The sequence below is a fragment of the Lithobates pipiens genome, unplaced genomic scaffold (assembly GCF_037356315.1).
Source record: "Lithobates pipiens isolate NorthernLeopardFrog02 unplaced genomic scaffold, aLitPip1_a1.2 Scaffold_8, whole genome shotgun sequence".
Lineage (NCBI taxonomy): Eukaryota > Metazoa > Chordata > Amphibia > Anura > Ranidae > Lithobates > Lithobates pipiens.
Genome location: NW_027507903.1, coordinates 162,167,107 through 162,183,521, shown reverse-complemented (window position 1 = coordinate 162,183,521; position 16,415 = coordinate 162,167,107).

The window sequence follows — 16,415 nt, the reverse complement described above, 5'->3', positions numbered from 1 at the left end:
CTGAGCTTACCCCTGCAGAGCTGACAGAATCTCATCCCCAGTTTGGCTCCTAGGCAGACTAACTGAAGCACCGCATGGCATCTTTTAGCCTGACTGCTTGCATAGCCCCTTGAACGCTTACGAAGCCTCGCTGGTTCAGAGGACAATTCTGCAGAAGAGGCCATAGAGGAAGAAGAAGATGAGGAGATGAAGCAGAGAGATGTGGCAGAATCAACATATCGTATTTGGGTGCTGTACAGAATATCAGGGTTGGGTTCTGGATAAAGAGATAAAAGAAAAAAGAGAGCACACCAGCCTTGCGCATTATCCTTTGGAGCCAAGTGGGAGTGGTTTTGGTCTCTGCCTGATTGACTACAATTGATTACAGGTGCATATGTGCTTATTCATATTTTTTAAACAGCATGTGAGTGTGTTTGGGTAGTAATGCAGGGACTGCTGAGGAAGTTCCCACTGCTGAGCTCTGAGGAAGAAGGGATGGTCCCTTTGAAATGTGTCAGGTGGTAGTGAGTTGCGTGAGCTTTTTTGCAACCTCTGGAGGAGTCCTGTTTGTCCGTCACCAGATGCTGTCATTTGACGACTACTCTTATTGCAAGATACTATACAATTGTTTGTGAGTAGTTTTCTTTTTTATGCTTTTAATAAATATATATCCAAAGGATAATGCGCAAGGCTGGTGCACTCTCTTTTTTCTTTTATCTCTTTGACTTTTAGGGTTCCCCACCCTTGAGGGCAGCTTGTGTTGATTTATAGCCAGTCTGGTGGTCCACTTAAGCACAGGAGTGCTTTTTGTTTGTTTGGGTTCTGGATAGCAGGTATATTGGCCCCTTTATGGAAGGTAGGCAACCTGGGGCCCTCCAGCTGTTGCAGAACTACAAGTCCCATCATGCCTCTGGAAGTAATTGTAACTGTCAGCCTTGCAATGCCTCATTGGAAATGTAGTTCCACAGCAGCTGGAGGGCCCCAGGCTACCTACACCTGCTTTACAGTGTGTGGTTTAAAGACATTGTTGAGTACTTAGGGGCTCTGACTTCTGGGGTAGACCAGTTGAGAAGTTCTCCAGAAGGGAGGACTGATTTTCCAGTATTCTCTGCATTGGTAAGCACTCATTAACAATCCAGTTTTCTGAGGTTCAGAGAGACCTTTGCGTGGGAAAAGAACCTCTAAACTATGATTATGGGGACTGTGGTCCTTAAGGGGTTAACCTCGGAGTACAGAAGAAGCAGGAAGGGAAAACAGCCAGTACCTGTCTGTGAGGGAGAGAGCAAAACACAGATAAGTGTGGGCTAGCTTGTGGGTGAGACACCGTTTTTGAACTGCGGTAACCTCCTCTTTGGAGCCCCTGAGGCAGATAAGAGCTTTCAAACACCCAATTAAGTATGACTGTCAGTGAGCCAACTCTTTATTTTGTTGTACCTTCAATTGATGGACTATTTTTCTTTGCTGAAGATATACTGTTCTCTGTTTGCCTGATTAACAAAAAAGACTGTTTGCTTTTATCAACATGCTTGACTAAAGACCCCAAAAAATAATAAAATAAACCTAAATGCCTAAAAATGTTCTTATTTGTGTGCTGCTATGTTGTGATGTTGAGTACTATGAGACTAAAAAACTACGCTTACACCTATACACACACTCTCTAAACGTGTATCAATGTGCAAAGTTATATTCAAAACGTGGTGTCGTGCTCCCAAACACTAATGTGTCAGTATCCCTTAAAATCTGCTTACATAGCAATTTTCAAAATCAGCATATCAAACCATATATAACATTAACAAAACAAACAATGCATCTGTCCATAAAGTGATCTTTGGTATGAATTCACTTGCATATGCTCAATCTTTTATACAAAACAGGCACCACGAAAATGTGAGTGTTTTTATACTTAGTGTTTAATAAACAGGTTGTTTTAAAAGATAAAGCACTATGTCCAGCTTTCTCTCTTTATCATTTCGGGTTTATGGCCATAAGTGTAGGAAAAGGAGGATTGTAAGCTCTAACGAGCAGGGCCCTCTAGTCCCGCCTGTATTGATTTGTATTGTAAGTGTACTGTCTGCCCTCATGTTGTAAAGCACTGCGCAAACTGTTGGCGCTAGATAAATCCTGAATAATAATAATAATAATCTCAAGATTGCCAGCAAAGAAGTAAAACAGCATACAACAGATCCCCAGAGAAGGATAGAGCGCATAAAGCGCATTGGTTGGTCTTATCCCCCAGGTGAGGGCACATTGGATAAGGGGACTATCACTAATGCATATGGATGATTGTTGCACATAATGGTGAATACTAATTAAGGAAGTAGTTGATTGGATATGTGAACACAAGTCTGTTTTTTTTATTTTTTATTTTTTTAGAAAAGATTGAGCATATGCAAGCAAATTCATACCAAGGGACACTTTATGGACTGATGTATTGTTTGTTTTGTTTGTTTTGTTAATGTCATATACGATTTGATACGAAATGCTTATTTTAAAAAATACAATGCAAGCAGATTTAAAAAGGATACTAACACATTACTATTTGGGAGCGTGGCAGCACTTTTTGAATATATCTTTGAATAAGACCTAAATACCTAGTGGGTCTAAAATTTTACTTATTATACTATACATTATATCATTGTCTTTTCTGTATGCTTAACCAAGGTTACTGTCAGTTTTGTCAAGGCAAACTGTACTAAAATGTAGGAGGAGATTGTAGGTGGAGTGGTTAGAACACACAGACAGACTGATCACTGAGAAGAGGCTCCAAGTATTTTTTGTCTAAACCACAGTTATAAAAACATGGAAATATTTACTGAAGACATAAATTCTTTCCATTTTTTTTTTTGTATGAAACATTTGCCATAATTCAGACACAATATGCATCATATTTTTTGGTTAATATTCTTCTCAATTCTCAAATATATAAAATCTAGAACATGTAAGTACCCTTTGCCATATGCTAAATTTCTGTCCAGTCTCAAAATTATTATAGTTTCTGGGACACAAACATTTATATTTAAAGTGGATGTAAACCCTCATGTATAGCCAGTGAAGTGAACAGCCTCAGATGATGCACAGAGATGAAAGAAATATCCCTATATAAGTTTTACATTTATATCTACTGTCTTCAGCTGTATACAGTATCTTACAAAAGTGAGTACACCCCTCACATTTTTGTAAATATTTTATTATATCTTTTCATGTGACAACACTAAACAATTTACACTTTATGACAATGTAAAGCTTGTATACAGTGTAAATTTGCTGTCCCGTCAAAATAACTCAACACACAGCCATTAATGTCTAAACAGCTGGCAACAAAAGTGAGTACACCCCTAAGTGAGAAATATCCAAATTGGGCCCAAATAGCCATTTTCCCTCCCCCAGTGTCATGTCACTCGTTAGTGTCACAAGGTCTCAGGGGTGAATGGGGAGCAGGCGTGTTAGATTTGGTGTTATTGCTCTCACTCTCTCATACTGGTCACTGGAAGTTAAACATGGCACATCAAGCAAAGAACTCGCTGAGGATCTGAAAAAAAGAATTGTCACTCTACGTAAAGATGACCTAGGCTATAAGAAGATTGCCAAGACCCTGAAACTGAGCTGCAGCATGGTGGCCAAGACCATACAGCTGTTTAACAGAACAGGTTCCACTCAGAACAGGCCTCGCCATGGTCGACCAAAGAAGTTGAGTGCACGTGCTCAGCGTCATATCCAGAGGTTGTCGTTGGGAAATAGATGTATGAGTTCTGCCAGCATTGCTGCAGAAGTTGAAGGGGTGGGGGGGTCATCCTGTTTTTGCTCAGACCCTACATCGCACACTGCATCAAAGCGGTCTGCATGGCTGTCATTTCAGAAGTAAGCGTCTTCTAAAGTCGATGCACAAGAAAACCCGCAAACAGTTATCTGAAGACAAGCAGCCTAAGGACATGGATTACTGGGACCATGTCCTGTGGTCTGAAGAGATCAAGAAAAACTTGGTTCAGATAGTGCCAAGGATGTGTGATGACAGCCAGGTGAGGAGTACAAAGACAATTGTGTCTTACCTAGAGTCAAGCATGGTGGTGGGAGTGTCATGATCTGGGGCTGCATGATCACTGCCGACACTGGGGAGCTACAGTTCATTAAGTGAACCATGAATGGCAACATGATCATGATCCCCTCCCTTTGGAGACTGGGCCACAGGGCAGTATTCCAACATGACAACAAACACACCTCCAAGGCGACCACTGCCTTGCTAAAGAAGCTGGGGGTAAAGGTGATGGACTGGCCAAGCATGTCTCCAGACCTAAACCATATTGAGCATCTGCGGGGCATCATCAAACGGAAGGTGGAGAAAAGCAAGGTCTCTAACATCCATTAGCTCCATGATGTCATCATGGAGGAGTGGGAGAGGACTCCAGTGGCAACTTGTGAAGCTCTGATGGACTCCATGCCCAAGAGGGTTAAGGCAGTGCTGGAAAATAATGGTGGCCACACAAAATATTGACACTTTGGGCCCAATTTGGACATTTTCATTTAGGAGTGTACTCACTTTTGTTGCCAGAGTTTTAGACATTAATGGCTGTGTATTGAGTTATTTTGAGGGGACAGCAAATGTACACTGTCATATAAGCTGTACACTCACTACTTTATATTGTAGCAAAGTGTAATTTCTTCAGTGTTGTAACATGAAAAGATATAATAAACGATTTACACAGATGTGAGGGGTGTACTCACTTTTGTGAAATACTGTATATCCTTTAGAAAGGGCAGATCGTGTTACAGATTTTTCTCTTCCTGTCCAGCACTGAGTGTGAAGTCTGGACATACAGCCAAGACAGCTGATTGGAGGAAAGGCATGCACCCCCACTCCACATTGGCAAATTAATAAAATAATGTTCAGAGCTGTGCTGTGACAAGCTCTCTGCTAATCTATTTATAAAAACCTCCCACAACAGGCTGCTTTTAGCCCCAATGTAGGAGAACTTGTCAGAAGTTATCAGGCTGATAACAGAGTTACGAGCAGGAGAAAGCCACAGGACTCAGTACTTTGGAGAGAGATAAGAAACCATTGCATATATACAGTATGTGCCAAGCTCAAAGTTCATGAACCGGGTTTACATCCACTTTAAGAGAATGTTTTCAAGGCATTTAGAGCTATACACTCATTTATACTAATGTAGCGGTACCCCCATAGGGGCTGCTGTGTGTTGTGGTCCATCTGTCACCCTGCCTAGCCAGGCACACAGTTCTCATTCACCCTCAGGCAAAAAAACAGTTATTGAACTTTGTTTGAATTTTTAATAAGGGGAATAAACTTGGATGTGGTTGGGATATTCATGAGATGCCCAACTGATTGCAGAGTTACATAGGACCAACTATATACACCTCCGGTATATACAACTCCAGCAAATCACTCCAGCACTTCACTTGCTTGCACTTCCCAAACCAGCTAGCACTGATTTACAAGCCCAACACTGGCTCAGCCAGGCCTAAATTGAATGCTCTTTTCAGGCAGGGACTTCTGGCCCTTTTTGGTGTACTAAAAATACAGTAGTTCTTGGTGCTAGCTGTCCACATGGCTACTGCTCCCAGTACAACCTCTCCAAGCTCTACCAGCCCCCATGGCTGCATCTGCCTCTCTCTACTGCCCATGTCACCACAGTCCACTCCGCTGGCTCTGCACCATCCCAGACTGCAGTGTCCCAGTCCTCTCAGGCGTGCCTCCCTAAGTCCTCTCCTGGCTGTGTGTCATTCACCTGCCGTCTTTGCTGCAACCTGTTTTTCCTCTCTGGGAGACTTTGCCTGGCAGTGCTCTCCTGCTGTCCTCTCTTGTTCCCATGCCACCTTTCCAGGACACCGCCGTGTGTCATGAGAAGAGTCCTGTCTGCACCTGAGCCCTAAGCCCAAGGTCACTCCCCCCAGACTGGGGAGCTCCCTTGCCTTGAAGGCCATGACAGCCTAGCACTCCATCTCCATCTTCCACTCAAACAACTTCTCCCCCAGCTGGACTGACCCTGGGTAGTTAAGGAGGCCTGCCCCCTGCCAATCCAAGTTGGGGATTGGTCAGGGCTCCTCAAAACACTCCAAGCAGCTCCACCTCCCCTCTCCTCCTTCCTTTCCAGAATATTCTAGAAGGCTCTGGAAAGAAGTAGGATGTCTGGGTGATGCTGTCTGTGAGTCATCAGCTCTACTCTGAGCCACTACCAACCCAGATCAAAACACACCCAGGCTTGGCTGCCAGCCAAGCCTGGAAATTTACTTACTCTGAAAAAAACACAGCACTATACTTCTAGAACACTAGAGGGTGCTACACGAAGATATTGTAAATATCATGTTTAAGTTTAGCCAACCCTTTTGATATGTAGACTAGAAATGGCCCCAGAATGCCATTCAATTGCAGTTTAGTAATGGCATGAGAAAATGCTTACAAATCTACTCTTTCATCAGTTGTTTTATCTGCTCCTGTAGTTTTGGTTGCAGTGTTCAGAACTGCAGGTTCATCTTTTCTTTAATTTTGCATTAAAAAAGATAATCAACCTATCTTCTTCCCAATAGATCTCAGTGCATCATATTAGTTATACAGGATAAAATCCAGTAGAGTATGCAGCAATTGTGCTTGGTTTTGCCTTTATATAAGACAGGCGGGGTAAGGAAGTGCATGGAAGCAAAAAAGCAGTGCATGCCCCTCAAAACACCAGCTAGTTGCTCATGGGCACCAATCCAAGCTGTACTTGCAGTGCCTAGGATTTAGAACTAGGTTACATTAAGGCATGGGCAGGTCAAGGGAAAACTGTAGTTACAGTGTTGCCTTATGTGCCATTAATAGATTGTGAGTTTTTTAAATCATATATCATTTACATAATGAATGTGACACTATAAATAATTCCAGTTTAAAAACAAAGGCCTATATTAAACCTAGCCTAAAAAACAAAACAAAAAAAGCAAAAGAGTTGGAATCCTGCTTTTCAATAGCTCAGTCTCTGCTAACAGTATAAGCAACGGGCTGTTAGTCATCTCGCCAATCCCAGGGTACAGCTGCCAGTGTCCGCGGCGGAGGGAGCCCCCTCCCAAAACCTCCAGTGAACAGTGGTGTGAGTGGGGGAGGATGGATGCTCCAGCCTCTCTGTGTCCAGGTTGCAGATGCCACTGATGTGGACAAAGATGCACTTCAACAGGCACGTTCAACTTCAGGTTGCAGGACCATGTCCCCTCTGTAGTAGGTTCTTATGTGAGAAAAGTGTCTGAATAGAGGCCCTCATCCCTCAGGATCCTCAGTACAAAAGCCTTGAACTTTCCTGGGCAGTTCAGTAAAATTCCCTCTTCAGTTCTCTTGATTTCCCATAGGAACTTTAGTTTTACTGCCACCCCACTGAGTGTAGCAGACTTTCCAAGGGACTACATGTCTCAGTGTCCAAAGCATAAGCTTAGGTAACCTGCCCTGCCACTGATTGGGCAAATCCACAGCTGTTGAAGACAGGGGGAGAGTAGGAGTGAGGAAAGATAGGTGGGCTCACATATAAACCTGATGCTGAAAGGCAACACCACTCCAGGTCCCAGTATGACAGTGTAGGTGAGGGGCAATCAGCATCCAAACTGCTACAACCTGTGAGTTGGTGGGTGGGGGGGGGGGGGGGGGGTCTAGCGGTAAAGAGCTGTGTGTGAGGCAGCTCTGGAAGATGGCTACATATATCAGCTAGGTCAGCCATGTGACTCCATATAAATGAAACTCTATTGGTGTCCTGGCTTGAACAATGTACTGAGATAAAGTAGAAACCACATATAGTTGTAAGTAATTTATTAAAAGATAAAATATAAAATTCACTCACACTGTAGTTACATTTAATCGCATGCATTTTAAAGACTGTTATACCAACTTTCAGTTATTTCTGTCTATGCTCTTTTCCTTTCGAATTCATCTTTATTATTATTATACAGAATTTATATCACTCCAACAGTTTACGCAGCACTTTACAATATAAAATGGAGACAATACAATTATAATACAATAAAATACAAGAGAGTTAAGAGAGCCCTGCTCAGAAGAGTTTGCATTCTAATACGGTGGGGCAGGTGGTACAAAAGGTTGTAACTGTGGGGTGTGAGCTGATGGAAGTGGTAAAAGATTAGTTGGAGGCATGATAGGCTTGAAGAGATGAGTTCAAGAGATGAGTTAGGAGTAGGAGATTAGCGGACAGATTTAGGTAGAGAATTCCAGAGAATGGGAGAGGCTATGGAGAAATCCTGGAGATGAGCATGGGAGGGAGAGGCAAGGAAGCTTGAGAGCAGGAGCTCTTGAAAGGAGCAGAGAGGACAGTTTGAGTGATATTTGGAGAAAAGATTGGTGATGTAGCTTGGGCAGAGTTGTGAATGGCTTTGTATGTTGTTGTTAGTATTTTGAATTTATTTTGCTGTGTAATCAGGAGCCAGTGTAGGGATGGGTGGAGAGGGGTGGCAGACACTGAGCGGTTGGTAAGGCAGAAGAGTCTGGCAGTAGCATTCATGATAAACTGAAGGGGGATAGCTTATAAAGAGGTAGGCCTATGAAAAAGGAGTTGCAGGGGGCGTGGCTTGGCGCGCGACGGAGATGGCGGCGTGAAAGAGGAGCTCTGTGCAGCCTGAAGCCCTTTGCACCTCTCTGCCCAGCACCCTGCGAGGATGAACAAACAATTCCGCGGATCACAGCACTCACGATCCCGCCGATCCACCGCGGTGTCTGCTAGCAGGAATATCTCCGACATATTCCAGAAACAGGCGATGACACAGCGGGCCCCGGAGAGAGGCAAGATGGCGCCGGTCCCCACAGACGGAGATCTCAGCGAGGACTCCCAATCCGCTACGGAGGATAACGGTAGGAGAATGGCTCGCCCTGACCATCCCCTCACATATGCAGACATGTCAGGTTTTGCTGCTGACATCAAAGCATCATTTTCAGCAGCCATCACAGACTTGAAAACCAACCTGCTTGTGCTCACTGAAAAGATGGCTACAGCTGAAACAGCAGGGAAGCTTAGAGACAAGGCTATTCATCGCTTAGACAATGTCACCTCCACACACGCTCAGCACTTTATTGAGTTGAACAGGCATATGGAAGACCTCGACAACAGAGGGAGGAGGAACAACATAAGAGTCAGGGGGGTGCCAGAGTCGGTGACCGCCGAGCAAATAGTTCCAGCTCTCCAAAGGGTCTTTAATAGTGTACTGGAGAGGCCGGAAGATTCTGCTATTGAATTCGTTCGAGCACACAGGGTTCTCCGAGCTAGAGGTCCCGATACCCTACCTCCGCGTGACATAATATGCTGCTTACAGAACTTTTCCCTGAAGGAGGAAATCATGCTTAAGGCACGTAGAAACGACCTGATCGGGTTTAATGGTGAAAACATTAAACTATTTCAAGACCTCTCGCAAATAACACTTAAAAATCGCAGAGCCCTGCGCCCTTTGCTGGAGATACTGCGGGCCAGAGACCTCCGTTACACGTGGCGCTTCCCCTTCGCCCTCCTGGTGTCACACAATGGCAAGCAATACACGCTTCGTACGCCGAATGATCTCCCAGAATTTTGCAACGCTCTGCACCTTGATCCTGTGGATTTACCGGAATGGTACCAGGAGTATGCACTACCACCCAGGGAGAGGAGTCCACCCCATTCCCCCGTGTCGACGCCCGACAAGCGCCATACCAAGAAGCAACGCCAGGCCTGGCAGGAGAGCCCTGGGGTGGGCACGCCTCGCAGAAGAGCACATTCCTCGCGGTCCCAGCCTGATGATTAGAGTCTGCCGTGTGGGATCCCTTTGTTCAAGTTCCTGGATTTTGTGGTCCGCCCTCACCACTTCTTTCCTGGGCAAACAATTTCAAATTTTTCTGCACTATTAGTTTTTTTTTCTGTGGATGTTCTAAGACATACTTAGGCCTCAGCGACTTATGCCTTTTACTAAATTGATCTGCAATGATGTCTCGTCATTGGATGTGGGGGTCGTGGCGGTTTCTTGCTCTGTCACCGCAGGACCCTGCCCACAGCTCTATTGCTTGAACAGATATGGGGCCTAGGGTGGTTTGGGGTGGGATATGGGGTATTCCACAGAGTGCCTGAACGGGGGCGCTGACCGGGGGAGATGTGTGATGGTGGAGAGGTGGGTTTACCCGCTATTTCTACCCGCTCCCCTGCCGGCGGTGCCCTCTGATGCTAACTTCCATGTTTTGCAAGTTTGATTTTCAGTTCTTTTGCCCGGATTTAGTTTAATATGTTCACCCGTTTAACAGTAGTGTTTTTTCTGTTACATCTCCTCCTATGGCAGAGAGGGTTTTATAGCTTGATGTGTATGCTACATGGGCCGAGGCTTAGCTCCCTCTGGTTTATTGTTTTTTCTTTAGCTGGTATACCCTTTGCGCTCTGGTACTTACAACTTTTTGTTTGTGCCATCGCGCACAGGGTAGTAACCGCAGCTCCGTTTGGGTGCCTCCCTTGTCCCCACAAACAGTTGGAGGTCTGGGCGGTTTTACTATCACCGCCCGAGCTCCAGATTTTTGCCCTTCTTGGACGAATTAATAGTCCAGAGGGGTTGGTACTTCTATCTCCTCCTCGACATCTGATTCTCTTTTGCTTTTTTCCTTCTTTGTTTCCTTTTCCCATATCCTATCTGCTTCTCTTGGCTCTTTTCTTTCGGTGGAATCGGTGGGGGTGTATTAATTTCTAAGTTTGTATTTTCTGCTCTCCACAGGTGGGGCTTCTGGACACGGCTCTCCATGTCTCTCTGACCTGGACCGATGGCTTACTCAGCTCTGGGCACAGCGCCTACGCTGGTATCCCATAATGTGAAAGGGTTAAACATCCCTGAGAAGCGCTCAACCCTATTAAGGGAGTTGAAAAAAGGTAGGCCAAAGATCGTTTTTCTACAGGAGACTCACTTTAAAATGGGCCAGGTCCCTAGGCTCACCGACTCCTACTTCACAGAAGCACACCACTCCACTAATGACGTCTCTAAGTCGAAGGGAGTCTCTATCCTCCTGAGTAAGGGAGCAAACTTTGAGCTCTCTGACAAGTTAGTGGACCCGAACGGGAGATTTATCTTCTTGAAGGGGACCCTGGCGGGAAGACCTACTACGTTGGCAAATGTATATTTCCCTAATACCTCCCATCTAGCCTTTTGTAGAAGGATAATAAGGGGACTTGAGAGCTTTGGGTCGGGGTGCTTGGTTCTAGGAGGGGATTTTAATATCCCGCTCAACCCCCTACTGGATACTTCTACTGGGAAGACTCTCGTCTCCTTCCGGACCCTGAAAATAATCAAAACTCTTCTCCACACTTTAGACTTGATAGACGCGTGGCGTTACCTACACCCAGCTGATAAAGACTTTTCATTTTATTCTATCCCTCACGACAGACATTCGCGGATAGACTACCTATTTGTTTCCCAAAGGGATTTACACTTGGTGCATGCGGCCCATATAGGAATCCAATCTATTTCTGACCATGCCCCGGTGTCGCTCAGTCTGGACTTGGGGTCTACAACTAATGTGGAAACTGAACTCCTCACTCCTGACGGATCCTTTACTGTTCCCAAAAATTGAAGCGGCCATAAAAGACTTTTTTGAGCATAACGTAACCCCTGAGATTGACCCTCTAGTGCTCTGGGAAGCTCATAAATGTACCATTAGGGGGACGCTGATGGCAATGGGAGCTCAGTGGAAGAGGGAAAGGGAGGACGAAATTCGACAACTGACCCACACCATCCGTCGTCTAGAAACCCTCCATAAGCAGTCTTTGTCTGAATACTCAGCTACAACATTACTAGAGGCGCGGATGGCCCTTAAACAGCTCTTTGATTCAAAAACCAAACGCCTTCTGTTTCTACGGAAAAAGGTGTATTATGAACAGGGGGACAAAACAGGACGCTTGCTCGCTAGAGCCCTGAGAGACCTTACAAAGACTACCAACATTCCGGGTATCCGTACCAAAGACGATCACATCGACAGGACGACTGACAAAATAGCCCAACACTTTCACGATTTTTATACTAAACTTTACAACCTCCCGCCACAACACAAACCCCCAGACTTGCGGAGTGACAGAACACAAGTGATACGGGATTATCTACAGGACTCGGGACTCCCCACACTTACACAGGAAGACTTTATAGCTCTTGACGCTCCCATAACCCAAACAGAACTCAGTTCGGCAATAAAGGACCTTAAGACAGGCAAGAGTCCGGGCCCGGACGGATACACAGCCATATACTACAAGACATTCCAGGACATTCTGACCCCGCATCTTCTTACCGCTTTGAATTCTTTAACGGAGGGGGGACGCGTCACACCTGACTTTCTGTCTGCCTACATTGCAGTTATCTTAAAACCGGACAAAGACCCAGTGAACTGCGCTAGTTATAGGCCAATCTCACTGTTAAATCTAGATGTCAAACTGCTAGCTACGAGACTGTTACCTTTTCTTCCCAAACTGATTGGCCCGAGTCAAGCGGGTTTCATGCCTGGAAAAGAGGCTAGAGATAACGTCACTAAGGCCCTGGACCTGATACATGTGGCCCATGAGCGAAAAATCGAGGGCCTTCTCCTGTCAACCGATGCGGAGAAGGCCTTCGATAGAGTAGCCTGGGATTACATGTTTGAGACTTGCAGGTATGTGGGACTAGGGCCCGGCATGCTGAACCTGATAACGTCCCTGTATCAGGATCCCTCAGCTAGGCTAAAGATTAACGGAGCGCTGTCTAACAGGGTTAGCATAAGGAATGGCACTCGACAGGGCTGCCCCCTGTCCCCATTACTATTCATCATTACGCTTGAACCCTTCATCAGAAAGATCACGACCAACAGATCGGTGAAGGGTTTTGAGGTTGGGGAGAGGGAGTTTAAGGTAGCCGGTTATGCCGACGACCTCCTATTTTTTGTCACCGAACCACACATAACGGTGCCATCCCTTTTAAAGGAATTCACGACTTATGGTTATATCTCTAACCTTAAAATAAACTATTCTAAGTCGGAAGCGATGAACGTATCCTTGCCGGCTCCGAAATTGCAACAACTTATGGACAATAGTACCTTCAGGTGGGTCACGCATGCCATTAAATACCTGGGGGTTTGGTTAACTCCCAAGGTTGACTCTATTTTTACCCATAACTTTGTGCCCCTCCTCCGGTCAATTGAGAAGGACTTGCAACATTGGCATGCCAAGCTCTTCTCGTGGTTTGGTAGGGTTGCTATTTGTAAAATGAATGTCCTGCCTAGGGTACTGTTTCTAATTCGCGCCCTCCCTGTCAGAATTCCCCAAAGTTTTTTTAGATCCATGCAGACATTGCTGCTGAAATTCTTATGGGCGCAAAAAACACCTTGTATTAGGTTCGCTCTATTAATGAGACCAAAGCACCTGGGTGGATTGGGGGTGCCGAACTTCAAGACTTACTACCATGCCTCCCACATCGCTCGCATTATTGACTGGCACTGCCATGCCGATACGAAGGATTGGGTGATGCTGGAAAGGGAGTCTGCCCCAATACCTCTGCCCTTCTCCCCCTGGATCTCGAGATCCATGTACCCTTGGCAAATTAAAAAACATCCCTTGATAGGGACAACACTGGACATCTTCAATTTATTATCTAAACATGACAGATTCACCACACCCTTGGGCCCCCTCACGCCCTTACAAAACAATCCAGAATTCTCCCCAGGATTGGGGAACCAATTGTTACGACCCAGTAACAAACAACTCCCCCTCCTTGCACTTCACTGCTTCAACGGGGGAGCCATGAAAGACTTTTCTGACCTGAAGACTGATAACGATATACCCGACCTCCCCCTCTGGACATATTTCCAAATACGTTCTTTTGTTAATCGACGGGCTGGCAGACATTTGTTTGCCAGAGACCTCACGGAGTTGGAGTCGGTGTGCCTCAAAGGGGACAGGGTTCTAAAAACAACCTCCACAGCCTACGAGTGGTTACAGCACCTAAAAGCAGTAACGAGTGAGCGGCTCAGAGAGAGATGGTCGGAGGATTTAGGGGTGAATATTTCTAACGTACAATGGGAGAGGGCTTGCTTGTTGGCCCATAAGTGCTCCATCAGTACTAGGATGCAGGAGACAGCTTACAAGGTCCTTACACGTTGGTATGCTACACCCGACAGAATACACAATTGGTATCCGAGCGACCTATGTTGGCACTGCCACAAAGATAAGGGTACTATATTACATATTTGGTGGTCGTGTGAAAAGATAAGGCCATACTGGGATGACGTGATTGGGCTGGTGCGTCGAATCACGGAGACCAGGCTTACTTTAGATGCAGCGTGCTGTCTACTCAACATTTCCAACTTCTCTTTGAAGAAGTACAAAAACTCCTTGTCTAGGCACTTGATCAATGCGGCTCGGTCGCTTGTACCCCTACATTGGAAGACCACTCGCGCTCCTTCCTTGAAGGAATGGCTACTCAAAATTGCTTACATTTGTGAAATGGAAGACACTAAAGCACAATCAGAGGAAAACATTGAACGCTATCATAAGACCTGGTCTCCCTGGTTCGAGTACCGGCTCTCATCAGAATTCAAAACATTGGTCCTGTGACCTGAAGTTTGTCTTAGTAGCGATACAAATCAACCACGGGCTAAATAGATGCCCATCCAATATGATACCTATTACATGCTGTATACACTGACCTTAATCCATCAGATCCCCCACCGTCTCACCGTCTTCCCGTCTTTCCTGCTGTCTCTACTTTCCCTTTCCTTTCTATCCCCTTTATTTTTTCTTTTTTCTGTTCCCTTCTATTCTCCTTTATCTCATGACGTATGGCTATTATACGCTGCTCATTGTTAACTGAAATATTTGCGGCCAATTAGCGGTGTTGCCAACCCTGGCTCAAAGTCCTGCACCGAACTGAGCTGGTAGATGATTGTCTTTGTGGACATAACCTAATGCATTTATTATACCGTAATTTGTATTCCTATGCCTTATTTTTGTCGGATTCAACTCCAAGTCCGTACTTTTCTTCTGTACTGTTATTACCTTTCAATAAACATATTTCTTGAATGTAAAAAAAAAAAAGAGAAAGGAGTTGCAATAGTCATGGCGAGAGATAACAAGAGAGTAAATGATGGTGGTTCATTAGTTAAAAAGGGGAGTATTTTAGAGAAATTACAGAGGTGAAGTCTGCAACTTTTGACAAAACAGAGATCTGTTTGTTTACATTGACAGATCTCCGTTCTGTCTCTCATAGGAGCAGTTGTGGTTGCGTCGTCGTGGTGCGGGCGCGCGCCTCCAGCATCGCATGCGCACCTCCTAGTGGTCTTAAAGCGGCAAGCTTACAGCTCGGCAATTTGCCCAGGGGAGACAACCTGTTGCAGAAGAACTGTGGCTGCTGGTCCTCTAGTGGTTAAGTATGGAAAAGATCTGTGCATGTTTTAGAGGGGAGAGGAAGGTTCCACTAGAGAGGGAGTGATTTAAGATGTGGGTGAGGGAGCATAGGATAGAATAAGAGGGTGAATGTAGTAGTTTTCAGGGTACAGGATCCAGGGGACACTTGGTTAGGTGTGTGTCTGAGAAAAGTTTTGTAACCTCTTCAGTAGTAGCCAGTTCAAATGAAGAGAGTGTTGACTGTGCTTTTAGGCAAGGTATGTTGAATGGGAAAGATGTATGCAAAGTGGAGGTGCCCTCACGTATTGCATCAATCTTGTCTTTGAAGTGATTGACAATCTCTCGGGCAGTTAGTGAATTAGTGGATAGAGGGAGTGAGGGACAAAGCAGAGAGTTAAAGGTTGAGAAGGGCTGTCGAGGTATTAATAAGAAAGACACGGTAGGTTTGTTTGGCACCATGGAGGCAGGAATTGTATTTTAGGAGGGCAGATTTATATAGGGCGAAGTCCTGCAGGCATTTGATTTTACGCCTCAGTTGTTCAAGAGCAATGTCTCTTGAGTTTTCTAGTGTTGTCAGTTTGACAGGGCACTTCATTTCAGGGTATGTATCATCTTGTCTCTACCTTTCATATTACATCTCAGATGTCCTCAAAGGCCTCAATGAATTATGGGACATTTTTTGTCTTTTATTAAGGGACTTGTCAAGAACTGTGCTTGTGTTTGTTTTTACTGTTTATATATTTTTTGTGAATACGTAGGGATACTATTTACTCATTCACATGGGGAGACCAGTATCTATTGGTCTGAAAAGCCCCCCATCTGCTGACCCCAACAACCACTAGAGCCGGTTTGTGGGGAAGAGTTCTTGTTTTCCTTAGCACTGGGGCAAAGTGCTCTGTCAGGGGGTTCCCTACCACCCGGTGGGGTATTATACTCTCATGTTAAGGGAATGTGACCTAGTATGGTTGAGGAGAAGGGGGGCATGCTCATCTCTCCCTTCCCTGGCCTGCCAGGCTGCCTGTTTTGATAAGGGTCTGGTATGGATTTTTAGGGGAACCTCATGTTTTTTTTCTTGATCTTTGCATGAGGTTCTTC